At 37.0% G+C, this 12197-nt stretch overlaps 1 long non-coding RNA gene across 1 annotated transcript in view; it reads left to right on the plus strand.

The window, feature by feature from the left end:
* Positions 1–12197, plus strand: part of LOC125086154 (uncharacterized) — a 36531-nt gene that overhangs the window by 14220 nt on the left and 10114 nt on the right. Inside the window, exons 3-5 of the long non-coding RNA XR_007123112.1 lie at positions 3672–3971; positions 7818–7929; positions 8956–9063. This is a non-coding gene — a long non-coding RNA (uncharacterized LOC125086154). The remainder of the gene's footprint in view (positions 1–3671; positions 3972–7817; positions 7930–8955; positions 9064–12197) is intronic.

Genomic DNA, 12197 nt, shown 5'->3' on the forward strand with positions numbered 1-12197 from the left:
TCAAAAAATTAAAAATAGAGCTACCTTATGACCCAGCAATTGCACTACTGGGTGTTTACCCCAAAGATACAAATGTAGTGATCCGAAGGGTTACCTGCACCCCAATGCTTATAGCAGCAATCTTCACAATAGCCAAACTATGGAATGAACCCAGATCTCCATCAACAGATGAATGGATAAAAAAGATGTGGTATACATATATATGTATATACGTATATATGTATATATATATACATACACACACATACAACACAATGGAATAATGTTCAGTCATCAAAAAAAAAAAAGAAATCTTGCCATTTGAAATGACATGGATGGAACTAGAGGTATTATGCTAAGCAAAATCAGAGAAAGACAATTATACGATCTCACATATGTGGAATTTAAGAAGCAAAACAGAGGATCACGAGAGAAGAGAGGAAAAAATAAAGCAAGATGAAATTAGAAAGGGAAACAAAGCATAAGATACTCTTAGTCATAGGGAAAAAATAGGTTGTTTGACAGGAGGGAAGTTGGGGATAGGGTAACTGGGTGATGGACATTAAGGCAGGCACATGATGTAATGAGCACTGGGTATTATATAAGACTGATGAATCACTGACCTCTACTTCTGAAACCAATAATACATCATATGTTGATTAATTGAATTTAAATAAAGAAAGAAAAAACGTTTACTGAAATCCAAAAAAAAAAAAAAGGATTAAGGATTTAAAGAAAACAAACAAAAAACACCCCCCAAACAAAACTTAAATCCAATTAATTAGGTGACTTCTCACTGAAGAAGGTAGAAGGGTTAGTGCAATGTAAGCTTTTATAGAGTTTGTCTATAGAGTGTTCAGTTTAACATAGACCCTCTTTGGTTTTTGTCCTAGAAAAGGCAAAACAAATTTTATACAGAGAGGCTTCTCATGGTATTATGTAAAGTTGACAAGAAAAAGAGAGTATTACTTTTCCTATCTTGATTCTATCATCAAGATAAAAAAATAATTGAAGAAATTAGATTTATAATATTTAAAGATTCACCCACTACACATTCACAAATATGTATATTACACTGTATGTACCAGCATCACTTGATGTTTGAAAGATAATATGATGCAGAAAGAGATCTAGTGAGATGGGCTAGCCACTTTGAAAGTGACCCAAACAAAATTGATGGGGCTTAAAACCTGATGACAAAGGGCCTTTGTTGTATATTTCTTGTGGTTTAGTCTGTATTTAGTTTTCTGTTAAAATCTTCAATATTGTTCATGTTGGTTTATCTGGTAGCCTCTCGTTTCTCCAGATTATTGTGGGTACATTATGTTAGAAGAACATAATTTAATGTTTATTTTTAACGGCTTGCTATTATTGTTATCCAAATATGCTGACAATGTGCAGAGTATGTTTCTGCAACAGTAGTTCCTTTGGATGTGAATTAACAATATCAGGACAACAGCAGCAACAGTAGTAGCAGCAAAGATTATGGGGCCATGTAAATTTGAGAAATTAAGGTTAAATAAGATTCTTAAATTGCTTAAGGCAGATCTTCTGAGGGGCTTTAATATGTTAACACACATTTGTCAATCTCTAAAAGGAGGGTAGAATATGAGGCAATTTCCTAACATTTTTGAGAACTGAACCCTCATTACGTAGGGAATATAGTCTGCAGAAATAATATTCTGGATAGATTAGGAAACTCTGGTCTGAGATAGCAGTAAATATTCACTTCATCTATTAATAATTCTTTTACACCTCTCATTTTTTTGTTACCTCTAAATACTGACTTTCAAGTTAAGCTTTTGCAAGCAAGTACTTGCATGTAATTGCATGCTTCCAAGCCCAAATAGAGAACTAAACTCCTGATAGAAGGGGTCCTACTGAAATTCCTATGTCACAATTGACTGTTGAAGCCAACTCCACAGCACAATAATGTAGCTACTCTCCCAAAGGCTGTTTGCTAGCACATGCAAAGCATGCATGTTCCAGAGCTAGGCAAATTTGGTGGGGCTGGATCAGCAAGGACTGATGAGTCCAGGGCAACTCATTGAACATTCTCTACGAACCTTACAGTGTCACTGTCTGGCTCCTCTGTGAAATTCATTAAGAAAAGACAAATGATGGGGTGCCTGGGTGGCTCAGTCATTAAGCATCTGCCTTCAGCTCAGATCATGATCCCAGGGTCTTGGAATTGTGCCCCGCATTGGGCTCTCTGCTCCGCGGGAAGCCTGCTTCTCTCTCTCTCCCACTCCCCCTGCTTGTGTTCCCTCTCTCTCTGTGTCTTTTTCTGTCAAATAAGTAAATAAAATCTTAAAAAAAAAAGACAAATGATAAAATAGAAACTTAACTGAATATAACACTTTGGTTGAAACCGTAAAGGGTTTGATAAAAGCCAATAGAAGAAACAGTGGCTCTCAGAAACACAGTCTTTTTTGCGCATTTCCTCTGTGAAATTGTGCATAAGTAATTAAGTTGGAGTCCTAAGAAAAGGAGTATTTCGTGTGGTCCTAGTGTTATTTAAAAAAAATCAATAGACTTTAGTTTTAGAGCCATTTAGGTTTACAGGAAAACTGAGAGGAAAGTACAGAGAGTTCCCACATACTCTCTCCAGCTCGCCGCAGCCTTCCCCATCATCAACATCCCGCATCAACGTGGTATATTTGCTGATGAACCTACATTGACACATCATCATCACCCAAAGTCCTTAGTTTACATTATGGTTTCCTCTGATGGTGTACATTCTATGGGTTTTGACAAATGTATAATGACACATATCCACCATCATAGAATAGTTTTCCTACATACAGAATAGTTTTCCTGCCTTAAAAATCCCAGTGTTATATTTTAAAATGTCTATGAGATTGGCTCAATAAAACATTTCTGAGTATGGCTATTAATCTTGATGGGGAAAATTTTAATTTTTGCTGAGTTGATTTTGGATTTTGGTTCCAATCACTCCAGCCACCTGAATCCTAGTAGGAAATGGTTTGCTATATGGCTTTTTCAAACTTGATATCGATTAAACTGATTTTGAACATTTATAATATTGCTGAAATGTTGTCATGGACATTAGGAATTATGGGGAAAAGGACATAATGAGTATGAGATTGTATCTTAAAATAAAAATGTATCTACACCATTAAAGTCAGTGACATGAACAGAAATTTTGATTCATTAAAACAAAATGTCTTGAGGGGCCCCTGGATGGCTCAGTGGGTGAAGCCTCTGATTCTTAATTTTGGCTCAGGTCATGATCTCAGGGACAGAGGACTGAGCCCTGCTTGGTGTTCTGTGCTGAACCTGGAGCTTGTATAAAACAAATTTCTCTCTCTCTCCTTCTGCCCCTCCTATCCGCTCCTCCCCTCCCCTGTAAGCACTCTCTCCCTTAAAATAAGTAAATAAATAAATAACGTAAAAAAAAAAGTCAGGATTTCACAAACTTTAATAGCAGTCCTACAATGTATCAGATATAGGTACTGCAAATAGAAAGATGAATGAATCTCTGTCCTTAGGGGCTTACAGTACAGTAGGGCAAACATGTATTTAAGCAAGTAGTCAAAGTGAAAAGTGCCATCACAGAGGCATGTATAAGAGGAGTGATTAACTCTGGATGTGTGGGACAGAAAAAAATGCTGTTGCCTTTTATTACAAAATCACCACGTATCTTTTCTCTGCCTGTTTCTGTATTCCAGATCAACACCCCTTTGGAATGTACAAAAGACTGGAATAGAGAAACTGGCCTTCAGCCAGTAGACACCTTTTACGTGTACACAGATCATGGAAGAATGGATCCTCCATGTAAACACAAGGTTTGGCAGAATTTAAAAGTGACTCTAAAAGACCATTGAATTAGCATAATCACTCAACAGTTACAGAATTAAGACAAAGGCTCACTGCTTTTTGGGTTCTTGCAAACTCCAGGTTTATAGGTAGAGCTACCAATAGTATTTCATCTACATTTTATAGAGTTTATTTGAAAAGCTTCAACAAAGGTAAATTTGGAAGGATTTTTCTCTATGTCTAGGTAGAGGGAAAGAATTAAACAATTTAGACTTGCTTATTTTGTTTTCTAAATGAAGAAATCACCTGATAAGTTTTAGTAAGATTAGATATTTGCAACTTGGTAAAATTCAGTGATCTCAGAAAATGCAAACTGAGCAAGATAAGAATCTAGTTTCTTTTTCTTGCTCTGTTCTAATCTACTTATAGTCAACACCAAACACCTCTTTTCTATAATTTAAGTGATTATAAGAAAATCATCCCTTCAGTGAGCTGGAGGCTCATGTGATTCTATAAACTTCAATCACCTTAGATCTCATCTTGCCAATAAAGTTCTCACTAATAGGCCCATTTTTCTTTCATTTTTGAACATACTAATGAAATCTTTGATTAATATTATCTCTGATATACTTCCTTCACACTGGACTCATTTCATTTACTATCACCCTATAATTTATAATCATTTCAACAAGGGAGAGTAGTCATGTCAGACTCTATTTGACTATGCTTTGCAAACATAATTTGCAAGTACTGAACCAAGTGTCTTGTTCCCAGGTTGAAATAAATGGAAAACTAAATGCTATAACAACATTAATATATAATTTGCAGTTAGACTGGAATGATATGTTCCATAACACAGGACATAAATGCAAAAGCAGAGATACTCAAAGGTCAACAAGGAGAGGCAATTTGTAAAAAAATATTTTTTAATTATTAGGGAACAACTTCAATAAATGGTTGTGTTAATTTCTCAGATTTCTCATAACACCATTTCAGTGTTTTGCTTTTCCTTTTACTGCACATGAAAGTAGTTAACAACAGTGACTTATTTGCTTTGTTTTTCTCCATTAATTATGCAGTTTTCCCAGAAAAATTTATCAACTTTGCCTGACATGCTTTGTTCTTTCCAAAGCTATGGCACTTTCTTCTCATGACTTCATGTCTTCTCTAACTTGCTTTCGTGTAGTTTTACATGTATTGATGTCAATACGTGCTGGACATTTATTTTATAATAAGTGTCATACTCAAAATAAGTCATGCTCTTCCTCCCTGAGTAAGCGTTTTGAAGTCAAGAGATAGTGGCTACTCTTAGTATAGTTCTATTCTTTCTGTAGGTACATGTGGTCTGTGAAGTTCTACTCTTCCAGTGTCTGCCCTGTCCTTTTCAAATAGACTTGATTTATTATTGTCTTTTTTTATTCTTAATTAAATGAAAAGCTTTGAGCCCACTGAATCCTAATGATCTGCCAATCTTGCTGAATTTCAAGAGGTTTGTGGGCTTAATACCAGGCTGTAACTTTGGCCTGTTCTTGTGACTTTGATCAAATCTACTAACTTCTTGTCAGTTTCCTTTGAATGGAAGTCAAAGGTGATCATTAAGCAGCTTGCAGCATTGGCAGTGCTGTGGGGACATTTTTGCTCCTTTTGAGATTCTATAGTGATCAAAAAATTAGACTCAGAAAAATAAGGATTTAGATAGAATTTGTGGCAGGAGTATGTATGCCATTTTTATTTTATGTTAAAACCCTCTGTTTAGACTTCTCCTTCCTAAAACTTCGTGAATTTGGCCACCCAAGGCTTTAGGTCCAGAGCTCCTCCTAACCTTACAGCTCTGCCTGGACTGGGCCAGTCTTCCAGACTGTTTATTTTTCTATCAATATTTGTTTGGGGGTACCTGGCTGGCTTGGTCAGTGGAGCATGAGATTCTTGATTTAGGGGTTGTAGGTTTGAGCCCCATGTTGGGTATACAGATTACTTAAAAAAAATCTAAAAAAAAATTGTCACAAAACTCCTTTTCTCTTAATTAAGGCATTTTTGGAAACTAATATGTTTACAAATATATAAATGTATGTTTAGATGTTAATAATGTGGAAAATCACAAACTATTTCTGCCAACCATAATCTGATTTTCTTGGCATCTGCTTTTTACTGATACTCATAGCTGGAAATATTGATCATTTCCAACTGCAGACTTAACACAGCTCCAGTTTCTGAGCCAATGCATAATGAAGCTAGACAGAGTTAAGTTATTTCAGTTTGAATTTAAACTGGTGGAAAGTTTCTGTTCTGGAACCCATTTTTAAGATAGGATTTTCATGATTACAGATGTCAGCACCCTGTTTTGAGTATTAAGTTAGCTTAGACAAACAGTAAGCTGACTAGAAGTATCGTGGGAGTACTTTAAGTAATAATAGACCTGGAGAGCTACAAACCAGGGAAACATGGCTGCCATCAACTATGAAGCTTATATTCCATAGTTCCAAAGGTAGCAAATTCCTAAAGCTTTTTCTTCTAGCTTCTTATCTCTGTTTTCTTCTTCTATGTGCCTTGTTTTGTCTTACTTGGGTTTGTAGAAACAGAAAACCAAGGCAATATATTTGGTGGAAACTAAAATTTAGAACAAGTTCATAGTCTTTTTCTATCTTTTGTCTCAGATCACATGGAAGAGCAGGAGATATAAACTAATGAAGTGCTATATACTTCTGTTAGGATTTTTGTAAAAATCAGGCAACTTTTTTTTTTGTAAAAAAATTTTTTTTTTTTTTGTAAAAAATCAGGTAACTTTGGGACGCCTGGATGGCTCAGTTGGTTAAGCGGCTGCCTTCGGCTCAGGTCATGATCCCAGCGTCCTGGGATCGAGTCCCATATCGGGCTCCTTGCTCGGCAGGGAACCTGCTTCTCCCTCTGTCTCTGTCTGCCTCTCGCCTACTTGTGATCTCTCTCTCTCTCTGACAAATAAATAAATAAAATCTTAAAAAAAAAAATCAGGTAACTTTTAGTTTGAGAAATTTTTGTCTTCACTGTTTTGTCATTGTGAGGCTTTAAGTTTTATTTCATTTGGATTTGGTGTCTTGCTTTGGCTTTTTCCTCTTGTTGAGTCTGTTCTGACCAGGTTCTTAGCTGAGACAGTAAGATCTTAACACACCAAAAACAGCACAGAAATAGTAAAAGCAGCCTGGTTTGTGTGGGAGTTTGTTCCATTTTTCTAGCCTGGGGTTCCTTTTTTATATATATGTAAGTTTTGTTTAAGCAAGGTTGAGATGTGTTTGCCTTCCCCATATGAAAGGGTGAATGAGCAATGCAAAAAAAAAAAAAGTGATTAGCAATGTTTGGACTCGATTATAGCAGGAGGTTGAATATATGCAAGAAAGTGGGAAGTAAGATCAGAATTGGATAAGGAGTGGAAACATCACAGTGGGACTGGCAATGTGCATGACCAACTCCGAAACTGATCTGTCTCTCTCCTGACTTCTCTGTTCACTACACAACAGCAACTGATTCCCGAGAAAACTGAAACCTGTTTATAATATGGTACTTGCATCATGACTTATATGATCCTATTCAATCCTGAGAATCACATCTTTTACAAGTATCTTGGGGTTGCCTGACTGGCTCAGTGAGAAGAGTGTGTGACTATTAATCTCAGAGTCATGGGTACAAGTCCCATGTTGGGTGTAGAGATTACTGAAATAAACAAACTTTAAAAATAATAAAAGTTAAAAATATGAAACAAGTATCTTATAGGTAGTTGCATATTATAATTCACCTTTTGCATCTTTAAGTGAACCATTATTTTCCATGTATAGAAAATCAAAAGCTTCTGAGAAGACCTAAAAAAAGATCAATACATTAGCATTTTCTTTACTTTATATACATTTCCTCCTGCTTTGGGATAGTTTTGAAGACAGTGGAGGCCAAAGACCAGGGAGAATGTCACTATTTCATTTTTCTTTTACTAGAAAAATTGATTTAAAAGGTAGATCACTTCATAATAAACTATGAAAGAAGTTCTAAATTTTGAGTTGCGTTGTTTTTTTTTTTTTTTTTTTTCCTGTTAGAATCCATATTCAACTATCAAATCAAATGGCAGTCAACCCAGAGAAAGAAGATCCGGGCAGCTGTGGATGTCTCCCAAACCAGACTATCACACAGTTGTAGAACTGCTGGAAGGTGAGGCTACTGACTCAGGTGCCTGTGGTCTCACAGAAGTCTTAAATCACTCGTGATTACATCAAGTTAAGGTCTATCTTAACCACAGCCCAACTTGGTGGCAATAGTTGATATTAATCAACGAATAAAACTATACCCAAGTTTATGTAGTTCGCAGGCCATTATCCAAATTTGTTTATTCTTTCTCAGATTCACTCTTCAGTCTCCTTTTACTATCCCTTGAACTTTCCTTTGCTGCTAAACTTGTATTTTTGTGCCCAACATTTCTCTCCCCAACCCTTCCCTTCAGTCCCCCTCTCTTCTCTTTATTCTTCACGAATTCCATTGGCTTGTGAATGTGCAGGTGGACAATGGCTACTGGATGCCACAGTGAGAACTTTACCTTTACTAACTCTTCCTTTGTGAAGCTGGAAGAAAGAATGAAGCAAGTCAATGTGGAGCTAAAAGCTTAGAGCTTCTGAGGGCTCTGCCCCCCAAGCTCCTATAGAATCTATAATCTTTCCGTCAAACTCTGCAAGTGAGGAAAATTTCTTCTAATTAAACTTTTTGTCTGATTTTAAATGGATAAGAATGAGTCTGTTTTGCTCAAATGTCCAGAACAATGTTTTAAGAAGATGGCTAAAAAAGGCATTAAGTGCTGAGGCTTACATGAATTTTTTCAGCTATTATATTTATTGTATTTTTTAATGCTATTCACTCTGCTAAGTATTAGGGAATCTAGGGGTGAATTGTATTCTGGAGAGAGACAAATATATGGGAAATTTTAAAACATATGCTAATTGTACAATGTAGCATTAGGCATAAAATGAAGGATATTCTGAGAGGACATAAGGTGGTACCTAATTCAGCATCAGTGGGGTCATGAAAAATGTATTCACTCAACAAATAATACTTATGATGTACCAGTTGCTTTTCCAAGCATTTTAAAAGAGGACAGATTCAACTGGTGTATGCCTTTTGCCCTTAGCACTTTTCCTTTCTACCATCTGTCTGACCAGTTATGTTGTTATCACGTGGTTTCAAAAGGACGAAAGCCAGAGGCTGAGGATGCCTGAGCAGAAATATAGAAGGATCTGAAACCTGGGGCCGTCATGAAGTGTGGCTATACTTCCAGCCTGGTCAGCAGACCTCCAGGTCTTTTGTACATGACAAAAAGAAAATTATCAGACTTGTTTTACCATGTCATGTTCTGCTTTTAATTTTCATTATTCTAAAATATACAGTCTGTGTGATTTTTCCTATTGTTGTTTTGGCTTTTTGAATTTGTCCTGATTAATTTGAAGATTCACATTTTTGTCTTAGCAGTGATCTTTATAGCTATGGCTTTAGATTATATATTTTAACCTTTATTGCTTTAAATGGTGTCTGTAATTGACTATGAATTGTAATTCGTCACTTTGTTTTACTTCCCTATGTCTCTCCTTTCCCTCTACAGTGCAATTTTGCTTTATCGAGTTTTCTTAGCTTGTCTCAATATTCTCAAATACTTTTACCAGTATAACGACGTATCTTTAAGAAATATCATTTGACGGATGCCTGAGTCTCTCAGCTGGTTAAGCGTCCGCCTTGGGCTTAGCTTGGGTCATGATCTCAGGGTCCTGGCATGCATCGGAGCCTTCTGTTGGTCTCCTCGTCCAGCCGGAAGCCCGCTTCTCCCTCTCCCTGCCCCCCACTTGTGCTCTCTCTCTCTCCTTCTCTCTCGCAAATGAAGAAATATTTAAAAAAATATCATTTAACACTCAGCAATAAACGAGAAGGAAATGAGCTTGTCGTCAGTTACTTCCACCCCTTTTCCCTTCCCAACATCAGTAGCAGGAGCATCAATTCCTGGGTGATTGAGACATGAGGGAGTGGTGAAGGAACATGGGTCTTTTGGGAAGGAGTTCATACTTCAGATAGAGATGAGGCAATGAAAATCTTTTCCCTTTTTTTCAGATTGCTTTCTTTAGCAATTACAGGAATACCCTTCCCTCACAAAGCCAGAAAGGGAGCTTAGTACAGCAGACTGTTAGAGATTTCATTCAGCTTTTCAAGACAGCTGCCCAGCTCCTTGTGCAGCAGCACAAAACTGATGTCCTATGTAGAAAACTGTGTGTTTGGAGACTCCTCTAAGTTCTAACCCACTATGCCAGCCTATGAGGCCACCGAGAGTTTTGCTCACATCTTTGCCACTGTGGAGTTTTCTCTGCCTAGTCTAAACCCCTAGCCTCTACCTGAGCCTGGGTGGGCAAGGAAAATCGTTGATGATGCCACCCACTTATTTGGGTTCTTCCCTTCCTGAATTTTAATTCTAGTCCTCTTTGCTTCACAACAATCTGCTACCTTTAAAAATATGACATTTTCTGAATAAATGAGGTATATATAATTACTCCCCTTTTACATAAGGAAATGAAGACTCAGGGGATTGGCTAACATACCCAAGATCACACAACTAATACATGATAGTTAATAGGGAAGGACAGGGAATCTGTCCCCTTCCCATGCTCAGACCCTGTCTGCTTCTGTTCTCTGTGCAAAGGAACAGCTCTCTCTTGAGCAAATGTCTTTCTTCACTTGGCTAGTGGTCTATTCAGTGGTGTCTGCTCATAGCTTGCTTCGTCCCTCCAGAGGTCAGGAGGCCTGGCAGTACTCTGCCTCCAGCAGACCTCGTCTTATTGGGGAAGACTTCTTCATTCCCCTAAGCTCCACTTTCATTTTCCATTCCTTCCCCTTTTGAAGGAAGAGAAGTACACACACATGTGCATATCATTAGTGCTTCTTTAAAAAAAAAAAAAGAAATCAAAATCTCCCACTTACAGTGATTTTCCCCTTCTTTTTTTTTCTTTTTGATTTCAGTGATAAGACATTTTGCATCTCAGTTAAGTCTTCTCCGTTCATCTATAAAATTTTAGGTTTTCATATCTTGAGGCTCTGCCTCTGATTTTCTTTTCAGGAATTATGGTAAATGGGACATATGGACACATACTCTATTTTCTCCTTTGAGATTCAGTTGTCATTGTCTAACAAGACATTACCCCATCTGGTGTGTTTTTCATTATGGATATTGTAGTTTCTGTTTCTAGAAGTTTAATCTGTGTCTTCTTATGTCTTCTGGGTCTTTACTTAACATCTTTAATCTTCTAACTTTCTGAGCACATGGGGTGCATTTTTGCTGTTCCCATGTTCCTGCACCAGCTGTGTTTGCACTATTGTTGTGTGTGGTACTATCTGCATCATTTCTGCAGAAGTCTTTCAATTGATTGATTTTCACCCCCACTCTAGGTTGCATTTTCCAGGCTTTTTTGCATGCCTGATAATTTTTGATTGGTTACCACAAGTTATGATTTTACTTATGGGGGATGTTACTTTTTTTTTTCCATTCCTCTAAGTATTTCTAGATGGTTAGTTTAGTTGAAAACATTGTGATTTTTCTAAGTTAGGCTTTATTAGGTGAGATCAAAGCCATGTTAGTCACAGGTTGTGTTTCCCTGTTTCTGAGACAAGGCTCTTTTTAGTATTCTACCCAGTATCCTTGGAATTTTAGGTCTTCCACTGGCTCTTGGGACTAATTCTGCCTTTGTGTGATCACTGAGTATGGTTCCCTCTTACCATTTGAAGCGGTTCTCTCAAGAACTTTATCACGGATAGCAGTAATCAGTATTTAACTAATACTGAACAGGAACCCTTCGCAAATTCTAAAGTCCTTTCTCTTTCTTTTATGGTATTTTTATCCTGGTGATTTTAACTGCCTTGGTTCCACCTCTGAACTCCCAGCATTGCTTCCTGTTTTCCAGAAGACTGCTGGGCTCTGCCTTGGGTCTCTCACACGCTGCCATAGCCAGACACTCTCTGCAGACAATAAGCTGTGAACATAAGGTGCTCATTTGTTTCCCTTCTCTCAGGGATCACTGTTTATCATCTGAGGTCTTGAGCTTCCTAGAATAGTAAATGCTTGAATAAAGAAGTGCCCAGTTTGGTAATACCCTTAAATTCAGTGACACATCGTTTTTGTGTCATTTTTATGTTGATACAATTATTACATAGCCCTAGCCCTTGCTGTGACTTTATGTGTTAATAGCAACACATTCATATCAAAATTTTCTTCTTTTTTCACACAGTCACATGATTATTATTTTCACCTTCAGAGTACTACCATGTTGACCTTATTGCATTTACTGATAAATATAATAATCATACAGATTATCAAATGACCTCGATTTGTACAGTTTTTAAAATGGAAGTGTTAGACTTTCTAGGGTGATGGCATTTGAGGTTTAAAAGAAGGAATA

Source organism: Lutra lutra, chromosome 15, assembly GCF_902655055.1.
Source record: "Lutra lutra chromosome 15, mLutLut1.2, whole genome shotgun sequence".
In the NCBI taxonomy this organism is placed as follows: domain Eukaryota; kingdom Metazoa; phylum Chordata; class Mammalia; order Carnivora; family Mustelidae; genus Lutra; species Lutra lutra.